Below are 14,166 nucleotides of genomic sequence, written 5' to 3'. Positions count from 1 at the left end.
GCGGCTAACTTGTGCATTGCATTTTTCTTGACTTTCAAAAAGCTTTCGATAAAGTACCTCACCAATTACTCCTCCTGAAAATTAGTGTCTTAAACATTGAGCCGAACATTCTTAAATGGATTGAATGCTTTCTGACTAATCGCACTCAGTTTGTAACAACTAATGACTATAACTCACCTCTTTCTAAAGTGACATCCGGCGTACCCCAAGGTTCCGTATTAGGCCCTTTACTTTTCCTTACATATATTATTGATCTCCCCGACAGCATTAACTCCACTATAAGGCTATTTGCAGACGATTGTGTTTTTACCGCGAAATAAACAATGAATCAGATAACCAATTTCTACAGTCAGACCTTGACACTGTCTCAACCTGGTGCAATAAATGGCTTATGACTCTCAACTCTAACAAATCTAAATGCATGTCAATAACCCGGCGATCTATTTCTCCCCCCTGTACCTACAGAATTAACGCAGTTCCCCTCCAGCATGTCGTTTCATATAAGTACCTCGGCGTTTACATTACCAACAATCTATCTTGGCACACGCATGTTACCTACATCTGTAATAACGCTAACCGAACGCTAGGATACTTACGCCGCATCTTTTCTCGCGCTCCACTGTCCCTCGAAATTCTACTATACCGATCACTAATTCGCCGAAAGCTTGAGTACGCGTCCGCTATAGGGGATCCCGTGCAGCAAAATTTAATCAACGCGTTAGAATCTGTTCAGAACCGCTCAACTCGTTTCATTTGTTCTAATTATTCCCGTACTGCTAGCATATCAGAAATGAAATCTAACCTTGACCTGCCCAATTTAACTGTCCGGAGGAAACTAGTGCGACTGCATTTTTTTCATAAGATATTTTTTCACAATCCATCAATGAAGCGAGACCTCATTTCACAACCGTCATACCACTCATCGCGCATTGATCACCAGCATAAGGTTGCCATCCCGTTTTGCCGCACCAAATTCTTTTCAGCAGCCTTCTTACCGAAAACAGCCGCCGATTGGAACCACCTTCCCTCTTCCGTTGTAACAATAACAGACCCTTTGTTATTCAAGACTGCAATTTCTCAGCAATGTTTGTAACTATACGCAGTTTCCATTATCTATCTTTGTCTTGTGTGTGCTTGAATTCTTACTTATACATTTTTAGTTGATTTATGTTACCTTCGTGATTTGCGCATCTGACACTTGTTTCTTTTCTTTGTCTTTTTTTCTTGTGTGTTATAAAATGTTGTACCCACCATCTCTCTAATGCCCTCGGGCCCTGAGGGTATTCTAATAAAATAAAATAAAAATAAAAATAAAATAGGCTTCCCGAACTGCACCACGAAAGCGTGGACAGTGTAGAAGTTGTCCTATTTTGCGCGCCAGCGCACGCCGGCTGTGGCCCAAAGAACAAGTAGAAGCTGGAAGTGATAAAAACAACAAAATTATATTCTCGAATATGGCAGATCAAACGATAGACGAATATGCACACTCGACAATAGTTGAATACAATATATCAACGATCAAACAACATACTACACAGTACGATCAGCTACACTCGAAACAACGGACACAACAACAATACGCGCTACAATGCAATCACATGCATAAAACAACCGAAACACTTAAAGACTAAAGAGTTCAAAAACTTATTCAGTCCAAAGTCTTTGGAACAAAGTCTGAATGATACTGTTCCAAGAATGACTCACTCAAAGTCCAGCGCTGTTCTCGTTCCGCTGCCCCTGAAGTTTCTCTTCTAGAAAACCTTGCGTCTTCAATTCGCCATTCTTCAAGCCCCAAACTTCGCCGGTAACACGTCGGCTTCCCACGCGCAGCTGTTGCAACGCGTCTTCGCTCGCTGCCAGTAGACACACTCTTCTGCTTGTAGCACGAATCTTCACCCTTCAGGTGGAAATCCTCTTCATCAACCCTTTGTCACTGAGGACAAAAGGTTTGGCCGACACGGCGGAAAGGCCCTACGCACACTGGCGCGAAATTCCTTTTCTCCTGTTTTGTCACTGAGGACGAAACCTTTGCCGACGACACGGTGGAAACACCCTACGCACTCTGGCGCATGCTTTCTTCTTCTTCTGTTTTCCCTTCTTCGCTGCTCGCTTAAATACCTTTCGCGCTACATTCAAGAAAATTCTCATCGTTTCGTTGGCGCGATGCACAGCCAAGGCTGGGGAAAGAACGAAACGTTTCGAGGACCGTCCGCGACACGTGACGCAATTCTGCATCACCACGCCCCTTTCCTTCGAGAACCTTCGAGGGCTTGCTCGGCCGCTGGTGTGAGGAGGTTGGTCGGCGAAACTACGCTTCCGAGTGGGGAGAGACGGCGCACCCGGGGAGTCTTTGGATGCTTGTTTTCTTCTTTATCGTTGACCTTGAGGTGCCTCACTGGCGCTTGGTAGCCAGAATTCGGCGGCGCACCCTTTTTATGTGCGAATGCACTTTATAAACGACCCTGAATCCGTCGTCCACGGTGCGCCTCCTCCTCTCCCCTAGCAACAGCGCGAGGAGTGGAGAGGAGCGTCTGTAGTAACGGCGCAGCGACATCCCACACCACGTAATTGCGCGCGCTTCGCCCTCCGCTCCGTGGCTGCGTGCGCCCACGACTTGCTCGAGATCGGCAAGTCGTCATAGGTATGGATCCATCGCAGGCATCGACCTCGACTGCAATACCTCCAACAACGAGTACAACTCAATCGAATGCGAGCACTGCAAGCATCGTTGAAGATGTCGCACCGATTGCACACAAGGCAGCGCGGCGAGGGGCCCGTGATGCCGAGCGCAAGCGGGCGAAGCGGGCCACGGACATAAACATCATTATAGTGCGAATTCATTCTCACATATACGGGTAAACTTACCAAGATTTCCCGAAAGGGTCTAATGGTTCCTCGGAATCGCAATGTGATCACACGGGGGAGTTTACGTTAACTCACTGGCGAATGCCACCAAATTTTAACTTTACTCCCCCTCACAGCATCACCCCGTGCATTCGCACGTAACCATGCTCACCCTCGGGGAAATGCTTGGGAGTTTTTTGAGCGCTCGTTTGTGACAGCAGCTCAGGGTGGCGAGAATGATTTTGTCCTGATGCTCTCATTTTGCGTTGCATATTTAGACGTCTCTTCTGCTAGCAGCCATGATGTCCTGAGATGCTGGTAGACAAATTGGTTGATGCCAGGGACCAGCAGATTCACTGAAAGCACGATACCGTAATTGCAAATAATAGTCAAGCAGACGATCCATGCAGGTATGATTGCAACGTTCGCGCACCTTATCACTCAATACACCCCGCGCACAGAAGCGCGTGTAGTGAAAGCGAGGACTAGGGAGACAAAATATATGCGGATAAAGTTCCACCTATTGAAATATATGTCTTGTGGAGCAATAATTGTGGAGCAATAATTATGGTAAAAGTAGCAGGCCGAACAAATCACAGGTTGTTCTGAAGAGTAATGTTATTGCCGCAAAAAATTCTAGATAGCCTCATGATCGAAAAGTCAAGTGAATCGAACCAATGCCAAAGCATCCACCGTTTCCTTCGGCCATTCGATACCGCTCTGGAAAGTATAAGGCGAGGTGTTGCCGTGAATCCTGCGCGGCAGTCCTCTCTGTTCAAAACGTTACCGTCTCGGCTACGCACTTTCCGCACAAAAGCATGAGACAGGTGCGCGCCATCGTGCTTGCATCAGCAAACATAAATGCTCGCGCAATGCGAGAATGCTTCGATTTACAGATTACTCGATAATTTTCATAACAACCCACCTTTTACCAGAGCGCCTCTTCACATTGTGCTTCCATAGAGCTATACGCACCCGCTCCATCGAAAGTGCACGGCTCGGTGATGACCGTACGTTGGCTCTGTAAAATATTTGTTGGCGAAAACTCTAGATTCTTTCGTAGCTAATACAAACAAAAAATGATGCTTGCGAAGCGAGAACAACCACGGCCGAACAGCCTGAATCACTGGAGTTGTCGAAGAAGTCGCACAGATAGTACCACGTGATGTTGTTTTATACGTCACAGAATAGTTCTTGCAGATGGCGCCATGGAATGTCCTCGCCCCCAAAAACACATTGGTTAACCAGTGGCAATAGCCAGTCGAGTCAAATGAGTGGATTCAAGCCCTTCCCGCGAGCAGTCCATAGCTACTTTTAAATTTTGGAAATGCGGCCTCAGGTTTGATATGTGAGGTTTAACGACCCAAAATCACCATATGATTATGAGAGACGCCGTAGTGGAGGGCTCCGGAAATTTCAACCACCTGGGGTTCTTTAACGTGCACCAAAATCTGAGCATACGGGCCTACAACATTTCCGCCTCCATCGAAAATGCAGCCGCCGCAGCCGGGATTTGAACCCGCGACCTGCGGGTCAGCAGCCGAGTACCTTAGCCACTAGACCAGTGCGGCGGGGCGACGCGGCCAAAGGTAATCACCACGGAGCAATGCAAATCTAACATCCACTTCGATAACATCCTCAATAACGGCACCGTCTCCCTTGAATTGAAGGAGAATAAGAAGCGAGCGTCGATGAGCAGCTTCGAATGTTCGAAGTGTCTAAATTGATGAATTATAACGGCGAGAGAAACAGTGTCATCACGGACGGCGTTGTCGAAGTGATTGGTCGATGCACTGTTTGTTGCTCGGTTTTCGTTTCTTCAGCTATATTAGGCCCATTGCATCACTCCGCGGTGATTACCAGTGGACGCTTTTCAAAAATTTCTAAGTGCCTAAGTACTATTCGGAGGAAGGGCTTGAATTCGCCCATTTGACCCGGCCGGCTTTCACCATTGGGTAAAAAGTTGATTTTGCCAGTGTCTACAATAATGTCGTAATTAACGTTTGTACGCATATGAAGATGTCTTGGGCCACCACAAAGGCAACGTCGCAAGTAGCACGCAGATACCTCTTTTCTGTGATTCTTAGAAAACATTGGGCACATTTCTTGAAACACCCTGTATATATATATATACAAATATATAGGCATGGTGGCGAAAATGGCCGTAGCGTTGCAATAAGTCAAGTAGATCCTCCAAGAGAACGGTAACAACGGAAGTGTTTAATTCGACAGTTTCGGCCAGAGTCTGGCCTTCATCAGGAGTCATGGTACATTCTGTTTGCGCTCACACTTATAGTATTTTGGGTAAAAAATGAGAGGGAAGGAACGGAAAAAAAAAAAAAAAAAAACAGAAAGAAAGAAAGAGTTTGAAAAACGAGAGAGGAAAGGATATCCAGAAAGTTCCAGGTTCCACTGTGCTTCGCGAGTGGCGTCGTCAGTGTGTATTTTCTTAGTATTGCGTTCAGTGCAGTTTGGTGGCGGTCCCTTTATTGTAGACGGGGCCTGGCTAAGGTAAGGGCTTGCGTGTCGCGAAAAATGCTTTTTTTATTATTATTTTTTATTTTTTATTTTTTAAAGACCGTCACTAATTCGGCGTCGGGGACAGCGTTCCGAGGCTCCAGGAAGTCGGCGCGGGAGAAAATGTTTCTTAAGGCGCTGTCTGTCGTTTTGAATGCTATTTTGCTCTGCGAATCCGCGTTTGGGGGTTTTAATTGTGTATGGGGTGGCCCTTCTATATGTCGGGCTTTGTTGTCGAAATGCGGGAAGGGTTTCCAAACTGCGAGAAAGGACGTTTGAAGTGATTGCTATTTTGTACTGGGAAACCGCGTTCGGGGCGTTTAGTTGTGTATGTGGATGTCGGGCTTTGTTGCCAAAATCGGGGAAGGGTTGCCAAAAGGCGAGAAGGGGCGTTTGAAGTGATTGCATTTTGTTCTGGGAATCCACGTTCGGGGCTTTTAGTTGTGCATGCGGTGACCCTTCGACAAGTCGGGCTTACAACTATTGTTCGGTTATTCAGAGAAATAGAAATAGACGACAGTGGTTCACTGAAACACGCAAAGATATTTGTAGTTGTCCAGTCCTCGTCGCCGCCACAGTGCCGCGAAATCTTGAACTGTTATGATTACAATTATAAACTTACATATACACACATACACCCCCATACATATGCGCATATGCATAAGTACATATACACATATAAATGCATATGTATATATTATAGTGCTTTGATTATGAATATATATGATTATGAATATATATATATATATATTTAAGGGAAAAAGATGTATACCTAAGGGCTCGTTTTCCGTGTTTTGACACATTATTAATGATATCTAACAGACAATAATCCCAACAAATGTGTAGGGGAAGTTGTTAGAACCAATTTAATGTAAATAGAAAGAAAGAAAAGTGGGTGAAAAAATAACCTGCCGTGAGCAAGAATCGAACCTGTCACTTTCGAATATCGCGTTCGATGCTCTAACCACTGAGCTATCACGGTGGTCATCCCCCATTTTCTTTTTTGGGTTTATATGTGAATTTATTTATTAGCGAGGTTCATTCATTAACGAGGGTCTTGTACTGGCAGACTTCGTGCCATTAGGTTGTATAAGAGAGACTATTGGTCACCTGCCCGCTCGTAATAAGTTCACGTGCTACGTGAACACGTAGCACGTGAACGTGCTACACAGGCTCATAAAAAGGTGTTCTACACTCTCCGCTTTGCTACAGATGGCGCTGACTGACACTCCCACGTTTAAATTCACATATAAACCCAAAAAAGTCAATGGTGGTAGCCACCGTCATAGCTCATTGGTTAGAGCATCGAACGCGTTATTCGAAGGTCGTAGCTTCGATTCCTGCTCACGGCAAATTATTTTTTCACCCACTTTTCTTTCTTCCTATTTACAATACATTGGTTCTAATAACTTCCCCTATACATGCCTTGGCATTATTGTCTGTTAGACGTCATATATATATATATATATATATATATATATATATATATATATATATATATATATATATATATATATATATATATATATATATATATATATATATATTGCTACGGACCTGCCTCAAATGAACATAGAAAAGAGGACGATGTTTAGGGCGAGCTTGTGCAGACTGGGCTCCATATTGTATCCCAGCCTGTTTAACTAAAGTAAGTGTATTTTTCAGACGCCTCCTTCCCCTAACAATATATATATATATATATATATATATATATATATATATATATATATATATATATATATATATATATATATTATTTATTTATTTGCAGTACCTTACAGAGCCCTCGAGGGGCATTGTGTAAGGGGGGCGGTACAGATAATATGTTAGAAAAATTTATATACATATATATCTACACACACATTGGCAAATATTGAATATAATAGGAAATGCAGTTCAACTTATGAACGTTTAAGCAAAATACATACTAGAAAACTGAGTTATAGTATGAGAAGGTGAAACACAAAAAATCATATGACAGTAACTACAACCTAGCAATAGTGTAAAACATCGCAGCAGTCCTATAAGCCAGATGATTACGAAGATGCGATAGAGCAGTTTTTGGTGCATAAGTATTTTTTAAGAGTATGATACAACTTTGTGTGGTCTTGTTCTGACGCAAGATCATCTGGCACATCATTCCACAAACGAATAGCTCGTGGATGAGCCGACTGGTTGAAAGCGTTAGTATTGCTGTACATGCGTGATAAGCTAAAGGGGTTATGTAGTCTGCTCGAAGTTCGATGTTCTAGATTCGGGTGAACAGATGGCATCATGCTGGTGTCGATGAGTTTGTGAATTAGTGATAAAAGTGAGCTGTCACGGTGAATTTTCAGTGGCTCGAGTGCAAGGCTATGTTTAATCTGTGTTACGCTGGACAGGTAGCTGTGATTACGTGATATGAATCGACTAGCTCTGTTTTGTATACATTGTAACTTATCTATGAGGTATTGTTGATACGGTGACCAAATGGAGGATGCGAACTCCAGTTGAGGACAGATTAGAGCAAGATAAGCCAGTTTGCGTACATCGGATGGAGCACTGTATAGATTTCGGCGCAGAAATTCTAATGATCTTGATGTGCTGGCCCAGATAGAAGTGACATGTGTGGACCACGAAAGTGTAGAAGTTAAGTTTATGCCTAGGTATTTGTGATGATCAGTGCGTTCTAAAATGCAATTGTCAATTATGTATTGGCTATTAAAGTTATCACGTTTGCGACTAAAGGTGATTAGTTTGCATTTGGAAACATTATGTGTCATCAGCCATGTTTTGCACCACTCATTAATATGCTCGAGGTCTTTTTGAAGTGTTAGATTATTGCTATTGTTGCGGATGGGACAATAGATAATGCTGTCATCGGCAAATATACGCATACATGAGGATAAGTTGTCAGGCAGGTCATTAATGTAGATGAGGAAAAGTAAGGGACCAAGAACACTGCCTTGTGGTGCACCAGAGGAAACGTAACAAAGTGTCGAAGAGTGATTGTTGGCGATAGTGAATTGTTGGCGGTTAGTTAGGAAGTTTCTGAGCCATGTTAGCGTGAGCGAATCAAGTTTTAGTGATGACAGTTTTAATATCAAGCGACAATGAGCAACACGATCAAATGCCTTTGCAAAATCAAGAAATAAACAATCTATCTGTAGATTACTGTTCATGTTAAAATGTAGGTCGGTGGTGAACTCAAAGATTTGAGTCTCGCAAGAACGACCCTTTCGGAACCCGTGCTGGTTAGAGAAAAAGAAATTGTTAGATTCTAGACGCGCATAAATGTTAGAAGCTATGATATGCTCAAGCATATTGCAACATGTGCACGTCAAGGAAATGGGGCGATAATTTTCAGGTGAACTTTTACTACCACTTTTATGAACTGGCACTGCCTTCGCTATCTTCCAGTCAGAAGGCAACATTCCTGTAGTGAGCGACTGTTGAAAAATGTTAAACAGGATAGTGCCAGACACATAAACAGTGTTCTCTAATATTTTTGAATTGATATCGTCAATACCAGAAGATGATGACATGTTCAGATTTTCAATAATTTTAACTATGCCTTCAATTGTGATATCTAAAGGTGACATGAATAAGTAATCGCGTTCAACAATTTCTGGAAGATGATAATGCTCGCTAGTAAACACGGATTGAAAGAATGAAGTAAAGACTTGAGGACAATCAGTGTCTGCAAAAGGAGTGTTATTTGCATCGTGCAATGAATTGAAGTTATCGTCACGATCAGGACTTATTTCTTTCCAGAATTTTTTCGGATTAGATTTTAGGAGTGAAGACAAATCCTGGGACTAGTATTTATTTTTCGCGATTGTAATTTTGTGGCAATATTTCTTTAGGCATTCCTCGTATCTATCCCAAGGCGTGTGTGAACGTGAATTTTTTGCAGACCACTAAAGCCGCTTCTTTTTGTTTCTAAATGTGCGCAAAGACTTGTTGAACCGTGGATTAGTTGTATCATTCGTAATCGTTATGAACGGCACGTGTTTTTTTCTTAGGGCTGAAATCTCATTCTTGAAAAGAACCCAGTTTTGATTGATATGTGGGGTTTAACGTCCCAAAACCACCATATGATTATGAGAGACGCCGTAGTGGAGGGCTCCGGAAATTTCGACCACCTGGGGTTCTTTAACGTGCACCCAAGTCTGAGCACACGGGCCTACAACATTTCCGCCTCCATCGGAAATGCAGCCACCGCAGCCAGGATTTGAACCCGCAAACTGCGGGTCGGTAGCCGTGTACCTTAGCCACTAGACCACCACGGCGGCGCAAAGAACCCAGTTTTCCTCAACTGAGTGACTGTAAAAAGAAGGCAGTAGCACATTGTCAAGGAAAGACTCAAGTTTCCTGTTAATGGCTTCATAATCGGCTTTATTACATTCTCTAATCTTCTTTGATTTGGTTCCTGCAAAAGGTTGCAAGATAGAATCATCAACTTGCCGCAGTTTGTGGTCACTAAAGTCATTCAAATAGTTTATGTGGTCAATAGTTTCAGGTGCAGTTGTAAAAACGAGGTCAAGTGTATTTGAACCGCGAGTTGAGTGAGTGACAACCTGAGCCAAATCAAAGTCTAAAGTTAAGTTAATGAAGTCAGTTGAGTACTTACAAGAAGATGACAGCTGCTCTCAGTCAATAAATGGTAGATTAAAATCACCGAATAGATAAGCGATGGGAGCCTCACAGATTTCGATGGCAGAACTAATGCTGCTGCGCAAATCTTCTAAGAAAGAATGATGACAATTGGAAAGACGATAGCAGCTGCCGAGCAACATCCTTGTGAAATGAATTCTGCAAACTACCCATATACTTTCAATCTTATAATGGAAAGCGACGACATAAGACGTGATGGTTTTCCTAACAGCTGTAAGAACACCACCACTCTCCTGTCTGTACGATCACTTCGATGGATGTTGTGTCTGTTAGCATGCGTAAAAATCTCATTGTCATTGATGTCAGCGTTAAGTCATGTCTCAGTGAAGACAAGAATATCAGAAAGGCTATCATCGATATAAGATGAGACTATTTCACGTTTGGATAGGATGCTTCTAATGTTAGTGAATGATATTGGTAGTGATAGAGGAGTCCAAGGCTTATGCAGCTCCGGCTTCTTAAACGTTTGTACGTTTCCTTCTAGCTATCTGTTTGAGCGTATAACTGACTTAGTGACAGCGTCATAGACGTAAGTAATGTTTTCGATGCGCAGCTTGTCTACAACAAGCCTAAACGGCTTATTTTGAGTTTTGGCAAATTCTATTAGCTTTCTGCGGGTCTGTCGCATTGCCAATGAAAAATCTTCGCGTATTGAAAACGTAGTGCCCTTCAGAATGTGGGCAAGCGACAAGATTTGGTCCTTATCTTTAAAAAAGGTAAAATGGCAATATATATATATATATATATATATATATATATATATATATATATATATATATATATATATATATATATATATATATATATATATATGTGTGTGTGTGTGTGTGTGTGTGTGTGTGTGTGTGTATGAAACAAGTGTATACTTAAGGGCTCGTTTTTCCATGTTTTACACAATAATAATGAGATCTAACAGACAATAATGCCAAGGAACGTATAGGGGAATATATTAGACCGAATCGTAACGTAAATATAAAAAAAGAAAAGTGGGTGAAAAGATCTTTTCACTCACTTTTTTTCTTCATATTTACGTTACAATTCGGTCTAATATCTTCCCCTATATTTTCTTTGGCATTATTGCCTGTTAGATATCATTAATATATATATATATATATCAGAAAAGGCAGCAATGGTAACAGTGACAACGAAATTTTACCGTGTGTGTCCGTATATTTGCTATTTCATTAAAACTTTTGACAGGACTTTTACGGTAGCTTGAAGCCCCCCCTTTATTGTGTCACAATCCCATTTATTATTCGTTCTCCGCCTGTGAAAATCTGAATCTGCATCCTGTTTTCATTATAAGTGAGAGAGAGTAACATTTCTGTAATTTCTAAAATTTATCAAAATTCCACTTTTCATCTAAATAACGGACAGCTTAACAACTACCAATCATGAAGCACAGATCTTCCAAGCAACATGGTAGGCGTTAAAGCTTAAAGATATTGCAAAATCTTGTAATATATTTTCTAGCAATTTCTTCCCACAAATCGAGCTGCAGTAGTGGTCATATCTCAAGCGTCAAAGAAAGTTCGGAAAATCTGGAAATGACGCTCTAACCAGGTATTTTCGCCCGCTGGAAATATTTAAGTCGACGCGAATAAACACGTTCTTGGACTCGTGGAATAAATAATTAGCATCCACAATAGATCTCAGCGTGGCTTAAGAAAAACGTATAAACAGAGAAAGACACAGGTCCACTTTGAACTTCGGAATAATTTTCGTGCGATATTTTGAGTATATTAAAAGCTAGTGGAAACAACAGTAAAAAAATAGCATTCAAGGCGCCATATCGCAAAACCGATAGCGTGTACGGCCAGATACGGCCGTGTACGGCCTTGTCATTAAGCTATGACGAGGTCCTGATTAATGGTGAAATATTTTCCTGGGATGAGGAAAATAATAAAGCCGTTACCGTGAGCCATGGCGCAAATGCCGCTGCAAAACAAAAAAAAAAGAAAGACGAACTGCAGAAGCTACAGCCCCGCTAGCTAACAAACGTAACCTTCATCAATCTAAACGCACGTAGTATACTGAACAAATCTTATTTGCTTGAATCTTTATTACTGGAACTAGAACCCGATTTTGTAGGAGTTAGCGAAACGTGGCTCTTAAGTGACATTCATAATCAGGAAATAGGTAGCCCCAACTACGTGATAATACGGAAAGACCGGCCCACACGTTGTGGTTGTGTCGCCATTTTGTCAATAAAAAATCCCTTTCAAGGTTCTTCCAGAATTTGAAGGTGTAGAAGCAATATTTTGCAGATTATCCATAGGTTCACGTGCCATCACTGTGGGTTGTGTATACCGTAGCCCATCGGCTTCTAGTGACGTGATTATTTCACTTTGTAGTTATATGCAGAGTCATGTATCAAATGCCAGACTAATCCTTCTGGGTGAATTTAATACGCCAAGAATAGACTGGCAAGCTATGCTTTTCAAGTCTGATAGCTCGCAATTGATATGTGATCTCATGCTAAATTTCAATTTACATCAGATAATGACCCAACCCACGCGAATACATGCATCATCGTCGAACATTCTTGATTTAGTTTTTTGAAGTGATCATTTCCCGCAAGAAACTACTAGAATGAAAATAATGGAGGGCATCTCAGATCATAACCTAATTTGATGCACTGTAGAAGTGAATGACTATAAATCTCATCAACAGGCGTCGCTTTATTATTCTGACTTTACCCGTGCTGACGACACAAGTATAATCGATTGTCTTGCTTTCGAATATGATTCATTCATATCACTTACAGATAAGCTATCTATTGACATCGAAACACTTTGGAGTAGAGTTACAAGCATCGTGACGTCATGCATAAAACGCTACGTACCGATCAAAAAGAAAAATCTGGGCGACTAAACCCCTGGATAACACGTGACGTGATACATGCGAAACAAAAGGTAAAACGCCTAACAAAAACACTGAACACGACACCAACTATTCTTAGTAGACGCTATCTGACTGTAGCTGTTAGCGATATGAGAAGTAAACTAAAAGATGCAAAAAAACTACTTTCCAAAGGTACTTCCCACATTTTTGATAAGCGCTCCAAATAAATTTTGGAAATATATAAATCCAAAGACATGCGTTCCTCTGACGACAACAACGATCTCGCCAACTCCTTCAATGATTACTTTCAATCAGTTTTTACCGTAGATGACGGAATCGTACCACTCATACTATATTCAGACCATTCACCAATAGAACCCTTGACAATTACCGAGCAAGGCGTGCTCAATCTACTAATAAATATCAATACCAAGAAGGGCCCGGTACCTGAAAACATATCAAACATCTTCCTTAAAATGTATTCGGAATGGGTAGCTAAATATTTATGTGTAATTTTTAATAAATCACTGCAATCATGCACTATCCCCGCACTATGGAAAACCACAAAAATTATACAAATACACAAAGCAGGCAGAAAAACCACGGTTTTAAATTACAGGCCAATATCACGACCTTGTTCTGTGTGTAAATTGTTAGAACATATGATAGTGAAACACATAAGTATTTATTTAGAAAAAAATCATATTCTGTCTCCTGTACTACACGGTTTCCGAAAAGGCTTTTCAACAGTTACTCAACTTTGAGAATTAATACACGATGCAGCCAAGTCCATTGATAACGATAAACAAATTGACGTGATCTTCTTAGACTTTTCAAAGGCATTTGATCGTGTTTTCCATACAAAATTAATAAGTAAATTAGAAGTTACTCTTGGAGATAGCACCATTGTTCACTGAATTAAGGATTACTTAACCAATCGCTCACAATTTGTACAGTCTGGACACCACCTCTAGAATAGCAGCAGTCACGTCAGGCGTGCCACAGGACAGCGTATTAGCACCAATATTATTCATAATATTCATTAATGATCTGCCCCTCTCAACTGAAGTAAAACTAAGGCTCTTTGCTGATGACTGCGTACTTTACCATTAAATTAATACTCCTACGTATCACCTAATTCTTAACCGAGCGCTAGAAGATGTACACACGTGGTGCGAAAAATGGCAAATGCCCCTAATATTGGTAAATGTGTCTCCATGACAATAATTCGCGAAAAACGCAGGGCCAACTTTTCTTCCACGATTGACAACTGCCCCTTAGCTTTCTACCATGTCTCTAGCCACA

This window comes from Rhipicephalus microplus, chromosome 6 (genome assembly GCF_043290135.1).
Source record: "Rhipicephalus microplus isolate Deutch F79 chromosome 6, USDA_Rmic, whole genome shotgun sequence".
Classification (NCBI taxonomy): Eukaryota; Metazoa; Arthropoda; class Arachnida; order Ixodida; family Ixodidae; genus Rhipicephalus; species Rhipicephalus microplus.
Note: the sequence above shows the minus strand (reverse complement) of the source record.